At 48.2% G+C, this 10146-nt stretch overlaps 1 long non-coding RNA gene across 2 annotated transcripts; it reads left to right on the top strand.

Moving 5' to 3' along the window:
* The first annotated feature begins 2524 nt into the window (after positions 1–2524).
* On the top strand, positions 2525–9761 carry LOC121461677. Of its 2 annotated transcripts, none has more exons than XR_005976217.1 (3): positions 2525–2590; positions 6485–6820; positions 9318–9761. It is a non-coding gene; the product is annotated as an uncharacterized LOC121461677 (long non-coding RNA). The 2 variants fall into 2 exon arrangements; XR_005976216.1 differs by lacking the exon at positions 2525–2590 and adding an exon at positions 2616–2745.
* The last annotated feature ends 385 nt before the right edge of the window (positions 9762–10146 follow it).

Below are 10146 nucleotides of genomic sequence, written 5' to 3'. Positions count from 1 at the left end.
TGTGTGTGTGTGTGTGTGTTTATGGGAAAGGTACCACAGAGAGATACAAACATCCTCAGGCCACTGAGCAAGGCAAGGACAGAGAAAGGCCCCTTCCTTCTGGTTTATCTGAACATAATAATCCAGGTCATAGAGGAGATGCGTGTGGTTCCCGCGCTAGCCAGGCAGGTTGGAGATGCCCATGGTGCCAGCGCTAGCCGGGCAGGTGGGAGATGCCCGTGGTGCCAGCGCTAGCCGGGCAGTCGGGAGATGCTAGCCGGGCAGTCGGGAGATGCCCATGGTGCCTGCGCTAGCCGGGCAGTCGGGAGATGCTCGCCGGGCAGGTGGGAGATGCCCGTGGTGCCAGCGCTAGCTGGACAGTTGGCTTGGACGCTCGTCTTCGCTCTAAGTGAGAGCACAGCCAGTGTCTCCTGTGTCATTGCTGCTGCTGTGACTGCACTGCCCTGCAGTGGAAAAGGACATTTTCCCTCTGATTTATCATTTGATGCAGATGGTTGGCTCAAGTTTTTTGATCTTGTCAGCAAAGCTGATGTTAAAAAATTGGAACAATCATCCTGCTTGTTTATGTTTTCTTATGAGGTATCAGTTTATAGAATGAACACTTTTATAACTGGAGCCTCAGAAGGAACCTTCAGTGTGTATCTTCTTGACACACACACACACACACACACACACACACACACGTATTTTATTTAATGTGTTGTTTCTTCTTACCTTTCTCCGAGTACCAGTATGCTTTATGGAACAGACAAAAAGTACCCCCTCCAGTTTATTTTGCTCAAGAAAAGGCCATCAAGAACCACAGAGCACAGTTTGGGGAGATGGCTCTGTCAGAAAAATGCTGGCCATATAAACATGAAGACCCGAGTTCCAATCCCCTTCAGCCTTGTCAACAGTTAGGCACTAAAGTGGGCACCTGTTGGCCCAGCACTGGATCCTCGGGATTTGCTGGACTCAGTCCAGCTAAATGGAAAACTGGGTTTGATGAGAGATGCTGTCTCTAAAAATGGAGAGAATCTGAGGAAGATGCCTATCCACATGTGTACGTACACACAAATGCATACACACATGTACCTCCCCTCGCACGCACACACACAAATGCATACACACATGTACCTCCCCTCGCACGCACACACACAAATGCATACACACATGTACCTCCCCTCGCACGCACACACACAAATGCATACACATATGTACCTCCCCTCGCACGCACACACAAATGCATACACACATGTACCTCCCCTCGCACGCACACACACAAATGCATACACACATGTACCTCCCCTCGCACGCACACACACAAATGCATACACACATGTACCTCCCCTCGCACGCACACACACAAATGCATACACACATGTACCTCCCCTCGCACGCACACACACAAATGCATACACACATGTACCTCCCCTCGAACACACACAGTATGGACTTTCATCATGGCACTGCAGATGGCTAACCCTCTCTTGACCTACGAACTTGCCAAAGTCTGCAAAAGACACAAACAAGGAGGAATTTGCTGGGATCTCAGGTTGAGACCTTCAGTAGGGGCAGGCAGGCGACTGGGTGATGCTTCCCTCTGCCCAGCTTCCTGGTCTGAAATGGTTAAAAAGTAGCTAGGCAGGTCTGGAGACTGGAAAGCGGCTGTGCTAACTAGTTAAGTATTAGGCAGAAGCAGCTCTTGAACTTGGGCGCAGAGGACCGTCTGGCTCCCAGGAGTAACCTTACACTGTTGTCTACTTTCCTTTCCGAGCTGAATGGAAAGTGGCTTTCAAACGCAACTGCGCTGCTGAATATCCATTCTGTCAGGGGAAACCATTCCTTCTTCTGAAGCACTTTCAGTGTTTACAGGCTCTAACTTAAAACAGAAACATTTATTTTTTCACCAGTTAAGTTCCTGGCACCGGCTAAGAGGGGGATTTAGGTTGGGTTTTTTTGTTGTTGTTATTTTGTTTTTTTATGTATCAACTAACACTTGACTAAACACGACTTTCAAAACTGACTTTTAATTTTTAAAAAAAAAACCATAAATACATTTAGTTTGCTAGGGAACATCATACTTAGGTGTTTGGTCCATAAAACTCAGTTTATCTGAGCTGTCTTTCGATTGTAGCTTTTACAAATGGCTGCCACAGTCAACAGGTGGGACCATGCATGAGCATTCTTTTTGCTAAAAGCGTTCCATGTGTGGATTAGCACTGTTACTGAACTGAATGAACACCCCAAACCTGATGCGTTCATTTACATAATTGATGGATTCTCTGTAATTTAGTGGAATTAATGACTACACAGATACAATTCTTTTAAGTGCCCAGGATTGGGAACATCACGGAACATATTGTACCTTATTGTAAAACAAAAATAGCCCTGGACAGACTGTGGAATGTGCTCTCACAGGATAATCAGCTCTTTACTGTGGTTTTCCTGCCAGTCGGGGAGCCCTGCGTCACACAGAGCGGATGCCAAGTGTCTGGTTTGCACTTTGGTAAGACATGTTTTTCTTGCTGCGAGTTTTCAGGTCTGCAGTTTCCCCGAGTGAGCATTCCGGTCACCTTTCCGTGCCTCTGGGGCCTAGCTTCTGCGCCAGGTATTTAAAAAAAAAAAAAAAAAATGGCTGGCATATTGGAGTTCCAAACAGGTGGGCAGGGCAAGTCCACAGACTTGGGATACTGCCTGCTGGACACTAGTGATCTGTGGGCGGACATGGAAGTCTGGGGCAGCTTGCTGGAATTTTTATCTCATGTAAGTGACCTTTTTCCTGGCTGAGTCCTCTTCTATCAAAAACAAATTTGTTAACATCTTAGATGAAGTGTTGAAATGATGCCTTAAATGAACTTGGGTGGGAACATGTTATTAAACCAATATCCTCAGATGATACCTCCATGGAGTCAAAGATTTGGGGGAATAATGAACTCTCCAATCCTCCCCCCTGTCTTCTTGGTGCTGGGGTTGTTGTTTAATAGGCTGCTTGCTTCTTCCGTACAATTTGCAGCAGATTGACAATGAATAGGAGCCCTGGGGGGCGGGGTCTAGTCACCTCCAACCCTCTTTATTCATCCCCTACTGTGTTTGGGGCAGGAAAGACTCTGGTGCACTTTCTAGTTTCTCTTGGCTGTTTACCCAAGCAGAAAATGCAGGAAAACAACCTAGGCATCTGACGGACATGTGCTTTCCAGGCTGATCTGAAGTTCTTCCCAAACATCTACCCTCCTCACACATCCTTCTCTCCGCGGGTTTCTGCCACCGTGGGTTTCTGCCACCGTAGTGCTAGCCCAGGTCACCTGTGAGCCAGGACTTCCCACGGGCTTGCTTGTGGAAAAGCATGCTATAATCACCGTCTCTCACAACACTCGGTCCCTCACTCAAGGCCAAGCATGGAAGACACGGGGGTGGGAGGAAGGACTTAGAAAAGGAGAGGATTTGAGGGTGGAGAGGTGATTCAGTCAGAGAAGGGCTTATCACACAAGTTTGAGGATCTGTGTCTGACCCTCCCCAATGTTAAAAAGAAAGCATAGCCACATAGGCACGTGCTTATATCCCCAGCGCTGGGGAGACAGACAGAAGGATTCCTGGGGTGTGCCACTCAGCCTGTTCAGCTGAATTAGTGGACTCCAGGTGCACTGAAATACCTTGTCCCCCAAAATAAGGCTGGGAATGACTATGGGAGACATAGATGGCAACCTCTAGCCTCTGAATACACACACACATTCACATATACATACACACTCATATATACATACACATTCACTACACATTCACATACATACCCACATATTCTCACACACACACACACACACATTCACATACATACTCATATATACATACACATTCACTACACATTCACATACATACCCACATATTCACACACATATTCACACACACACACATACACATACACACTCATATATACATACACATTCACTACACATTCACATACATACCCACATATTCACACACACACACACATGAAGAGATGGCTTCGTTCAACATTTAACTACTGAAGATTCTCCAAGCTGCTCATACCCAAGTTCTTAGACAGCTGTATAAAACCCTGCACAGTCTCTTGCTGAAAGCACGCCCCACTCGCCCAGACCGGTCCCCATGCCAGGCTTTCTCTGTGTCTCTACAGGGCTCTGATAGCCATGGCAACAGGACAGCTTCCTGCTCCCCACCACTCTCCAAGCAAAGGCAACCGGACACATGGTTGATTTTATTTACCACTGTCACCGTAACACAGGAAGAGTGTCCATCAGTAGATGCCTAACTAAAGCTTGGTGGATGCTAAGTCAATAAAATTCTTTAATCAAATGGTACAGTGCCCAGGAAAAAACGAACTACAAAGATTCCATCTTTGCCTTCTCTGTTTCGAAACTCCATTGCACGGCGGAGAACAACACATTGTCTGCTCTGTCGTCTATGATACAGGAGTTGACAAACGTTTATCTAGAAAAGATCAGCTTGAAACATTTTAGCTTGTGATCCTGTTTCTTTGTCAAAACCATGTCCCTGTGCCATTTTATCAGGAGAATCTCGGTAAATAATCTGTTATTATATATGCACATGGCCACAATTGCAATAAAACTTTATTGATAGAGTGACAGGCTGCATTTGGCCTGGAGAGCGGGGTTTTCTGGTGCTTTGGCTAGACTTTCATTACCACCCAAAAGCCATTTCCTAAGAGCCGGAGTGTGCTGTGTTTCTGAGCTAGGGACCTGTGACCGCCTGCCTTTCATTTAGACTTTTGGGCCTAATACTTGGATAAAGATTTGCTAAGTGACTCTCGATCTCGACTCTCCTTTGATCCTGTCTTTAGATTTAATAAAGCCTGGCCCACCTAGGAAATGTCCTAAGGACTCTCTTCTCTCTTCTCATTCCTCCTTTCCTCTCTCTTCAACACATTCTCTATAGCCCATGTAGGCCTTAAACTCCAATAAAGCTGAGAAAGACAATGAAACTCAGATCCCTCAGCCCGTGCCTCTGGAATTCTGGGATGGCAGGCTTGCCACTGTGCCCTCTTCATGCAGTGCTGGGGATTGAACCCAGGGCTTCTGCACCTTTAGCAAGCGCTTAACTGACTAAATGCCGACCCCGGCCGGCCTTTATTTTCCTTTTCCGCCTCATCTTTTAAAAATAACTCTCATCTTTGTGGGCATCTTGTTTACTTAAACAAGTGAGCAGAGCCTTGGTGTAGGGTTCCTGGGCTCCTTGTGGTTAAACTGGTTTCTCAACCACCAGAGTCTAGAAAGGAAAAGAAAGGCCTAGGGCAGATTAGATGCCTCTGTCAGGGAACCTGAGTGTAGGAGCCCGGCTGTGCCTTCTTCAAGAGTCCCCTGGCCTTAGAGGTGGTGCTCTCTCTGGATATCGGGATGAGGGCACGGACTCCCACCACTAACCAGTTGACTGGTTCTCTTCCCTTATGTGGACAGGGGTAAGCTCTTCAAATGCTGGACACAGCCACCTTCCTCTCCCTCAGGGTCTGACGGCAGCAGTGGGGAGACAGAAGCAGCTGCCCATGTCATTGTCCCCATGCAGACTTCAGCCTTTCAAGTGTCAGCATTTCGCCCTGCAGGCCTCAGGCATGGGGACTTTTGATCCGGGCCAGTGGCCAGTGTAACTTCTCTGGGACTGAGGACCGAGACCCTCAACACTGAAGAGTGAAGAGTTCCCTGCAACTCTTCAGATGACCAGAGCCTGCAGGTTCTTCTCCCGAGTTCCCTAGAGCCTTTTATCAGTCCCCAGCTGCCACCTCTCATCTCTCTACCTCCCCCGCTCCTCCTCCTCCCTGGGCACCTTCAAACTCTTCGGCTCTTCTTTTGGTTGTCAGTGGCAACGGCCTCAGGGCACTGTCTCTGTTGCAGAGGTACTGGAGAGAGACAGGTAACAACTTGGATACCTGCTATTGCTAAGGAGCCAGGGGACCCAGGGGACTATTCAATATCCGGGTGTCAGACCAGCCAGCACCACTCGCCAGCAAACCTGCCCTCCCATCAGGGACAGGCTCCTGGCTGGGATATGGGATTCTCTGGATGGAATTGGTGGGCCATCAGGAACCACCAAGTCCATTCTCCCGCTGCAGGGTGGGCCAAGGCCTCTCTAGTTGGCTCTTCCTTCCGTCCTCAAGCAGACGCACGAAGGCCTCTGCACTGAGAAGCAGCATTGCCAGTGTTTATTCTCCAGCAAATCAGGGACCAGAGTTAGGGCGCCAGGAACCCGCGTGAGCAGGGCTGCTCAGTGTTTACCCATGTAAACACTGGGGTAGTGGGTGGTATTGAGTTCTCATGTGACATCAGGAAGTCTGGAATCTACGGGTAACAGGAAGTGATGTTGTGTTTGCGTGGCCATCGAATCTTCAGCGGTCCAATCACCAGGCAGTGCCCACATTGCCCGTTTCACACAGATCGAGGGATCGAGGCCCTATTTGTTTAACTGCTAAGCCACCTCTGTTGCCTCTGTCATCCTCCGCTGCTGCTTCTTTCTCCAGGCGTCCAGCACAGCCTGCACCGCTGAAGAAAAGCAAGGCCACTCCGAGACAGTCTTCATCTTACCTGCTGCTGCAGTGCCAGATGCAGTAGCCCAGCAGAGCGTCCGCCAGCTGACCCATGGAGTGAGCTTCAATACCCTACCTATGCAGCCCCAGAAGGGGTCTTTGGGCCAATCACAGTCACGTGTTTGGCCAGTCACAGCCTTGCCCCTTAGCACCAGTCACAGAGACTGAGGCTGGTGCGCTGGGCAGGTTACGCCCTGGTCCTTTAGCGCTCACTGAAGGAAGTGCCCCCTTGCCCAGGCCCCAGACAAGGTGGGCAAGGCTATTTGAGAGGTAAGGCTACAAAATAACTGGTCTAAACTGTTTCAGGCACTTCAAACTGTGCTGACTGGGCCTGAACCTTCAAGATCCAGGGCAAACAAACACCAGGTGTTTATGCAATTGTTTCCAGGTGTGTTTAGGGAGCCCTAAAGATACCTGGTGCTGACATAGCACAGCCTGGCTCTCAAACTGATAGCCCTTTGGCTCAGGGTAGCTTGAGCTGTGCAGGAAAGAGCAGAAGCTGCTGAGGAGGCATTCCGTGTCTTCGCTTAAAGCAGAACGAACAGCAGGCTGAGTGTTACAATCTGAACTCACAGGACCTTCATTGCAGGGCAGTGGTTTCAGCAGATCTTCATAGTGCTTTAACAGTGCTCTGCCCCGGGACCAGAGTGATGTAGCCCCCTCTGTCTCACCTCTGTTGACTCTAACACGAGCAAGGGAGCAGAGTCTACATTCCAGGCTGCACACAGACATCGAAGCAGAACTGGACCTTAGGACCTGACTGTAGACAAGCTATCTATCCTTAGTCTGCACCTGACTTGCGCTGATCTCAGCTTTCCTCTACAAGAGTAGACTTCCCTGGCTGTACGGGATGCCCTGAATCTCTCTAACTTTCCAGCTGTTCTTTCTAAGCAGAACTGAATCCAATAGCCTTAAGGAGATCGCCACCTCTGGGTCCATCTTTGATTCTTCATATTGCAGAGTTCAGACTTTCTGGGGGAAAACTATTCATCCCAGGCACCATGGGCAGTGGTGCAGGTGGATGATGACAGCGGTGGTCAGGCTTGTGCCGATTTTTTTCTAAAGAAAAGAGAGAGAGAGAGAGAGAGAGAGAGAGAGAACCACTGTGCACGGTATCAGGTGTCCCCTTCTATTACTCTGTGGCATTTCAGGTCATTTAACCCTAGAACTGGCATCTCAATATTTTTCTCAGCTGGTCTGGAAGCCAGCAGACCCCAGAGATCCTTCTGTCTCCACTGCCCTTGGACCTGGACTGCAGGCATTGGCAGGATGCCAGGCTTAGATACTGGGTATCTGAATGCTGATCCCCATGATGGCTTCTCAAGCATTCTTACTGCTGAGCCAGCTCTCCGATTCCAGGCTTGTGACTTTTAAGGTATTTGTTTTATAAAACAGATAGTTGCCAATAAGTCCTCTGGACAAGGATCCTCTTTTTCATCTTAAGAAAAGATGTTCTAAGTAATTGGATTGTGGGCTGGATGGAGTGCAGACGGCTAGCTCAGGAAACGGGACACATCCTGATACAGATGACCACATGGACACTGGTCATCTAATATGCTCCTTAAAGGGCCGTTACTGGCCACAGCTGACAGGAAAAGGCAGAGCCACCTCCACGGCCACAAGAGGTTGCTATAGGTACTATTATCACAAAGTCTGAGGACAGCAGAAGGGCATAAGTGGCCCGAGACCATGAAGGCTTGGGGAAAGGGGCAAGGAGTCAGAGACCCAGTTCTAAATCTCACTGCACCTGATCCCCTCGGCTGGTCACTGCCAGTATATGATACCTAATGGCATCTTTCTGTCCTCCAAGGCGAATCATTCTGGGCCTGCATTTCATTTCTTTGGAGTTCTTGGCCATTGTGTGAGGGCTCCTGCTAGGTTTCCTAGTCTACACTAAACGTCTCCATGGACAACCTGGAGGAAGTATGTTACAGTCCCATCAGGAAGTGAGACGAGGCTATGCGTGCAAGAGAGGCAAGGCTATGAGCATAATACCTGACAGTCAGAACCACAGTGTAAGCCTCAGGCTACAAAGTTAGCATCTGAAGCTTGTTCTCTGTAATAGTAAATGCATGCTTGAGACCCAAGTGGAACCCTTCAGACAGGAGTGTTTCACGTCAGACACTACCTTCTGCTATGAGTTTAAGAGTTAGGCCAAGTCAGATGATAAGACCAGAGAACGAAAGCAGTATGATGTCTGCATGGGTACTGTCATGATTTGAATAAGAAATATTCTTAACAGATTCATACTTTGAAAACCTGATTCTTCAACTAATGGTACTTTTGGAAGGTTCTGGAAACTTCAGGTGGGATCTAATTATAGGAAATAAGCTACTGGGGATAAGAGCAGATCCTTGAAGAGTTCCTGTCTATGACCCCTCATAGTATCTTTCTCTACTTTCTGCCTGTGGGGAGCTGAGGAGGTTCCTGGACACACACTCCCTTTGCTGTAACGTTCTGTCCAAGTGCACGAGGCTAACAGACTTAGACTGACCTGTCTAAAATCATGAGCCAGGAAGCCTTTCTCGTTCAGATCAGTTCTGTTAGGTCACAGTGGTTCATAAGTAAATGATACAGGTGGAGAGATGACAGATAGACAGAGACATTGAAGGAGTGATTGACTAACGTCAGTCGCGGGCGTGAATGCCAACTCTGAGGGCTCCTGCGTTCTTTGCGGCCACTCGTCAAGGTCACCTTGTGATGGCAATCTGGCTTTCCTCTTATCATTTCCGGTTCATCTCTACCTGAGCTCTTTGTTTTCTGACAGGCGCACGTCCAGCACATAAAACAGAGGAAAGCACTTTCCAGGCCTGCCTTCTCTCTGCTCGCTGAATTCTGAGGAGGAAACTTAATCCCCAGCAAACACTCAGAAGTGCTCTACTGACGCAGGCTGCTCTCTTAACTAAGGATTCCATCTCCAGGACGCAGTGAACTGTCAAATTTCATTACCTCTACATGTGGGCCCTGCTGGCCCTCCCCATGTGGATTTCTGTAACTCAAAGGGCAGTCTGAACACAGACAGCAGCAGACAGAATTATACACGCACGCCACTGGCTGGAATCAACACACTGCTCCTGATGTTGATTGACTCAAGGCCGGACAGCACAAGACTGTCAGCAAATGAACAGCAACGCTGTTCCAAGATCCGTCAAATATTATTTTAGATTATAAAACTATGATAGGAGATAGATTCTCACACTTGATTTCTGAAAATGCAAGCACATGATCGAAGTCAGAAATAAAATGCTAAATAAACCGAGTGGCATAAACCCCGCAAATTACTGTTGCAGCGCAAGGCGCTCCAGAAAAATTAGCTTGATTAAATTCAGTTTCCTAAGAACAAGCTAATGAAATCTATTTATCTATTTATCTGAGCAATATAACCTATTTAAGCACTCAAATGGTATGACCCTCCCCCCAACAAAAGCAACAGTTTAAGGCAGAAAGTCACAGTGCTCCCCACACAGGGCTCCCCACACAGGACTTCTCACACAGTGCTCCCCACACAGGACTCACTCCTCACACAGTGCTCCTCACTCAGTGTTCCCCACACATGACTCCTTACACAGTGCTCCCCCACAATGCTCCTCACAGAG

The sequence above is a fragment of the Microtus oregoni genome, unplaced genomic scaffold (assembly GCF_018167655.1).
Source record: "Microtus oregoni isolate MIOR12 unplaced genomic scaffold, Mior012 000023F_ref0000262, whole genome shotgun sequence".
In the NCBI taxonomy this organism is placed as follows: Eukaryota; Metazoa; Chordata; class Mammalia; order Rodentia; family Cricetidae; genus Microtus; species Microtus oregoni.
Note: the sequence above shows the minus strand (reverse complement) of the source record. Positions and strands in the feature narration are given on the sequence as shown.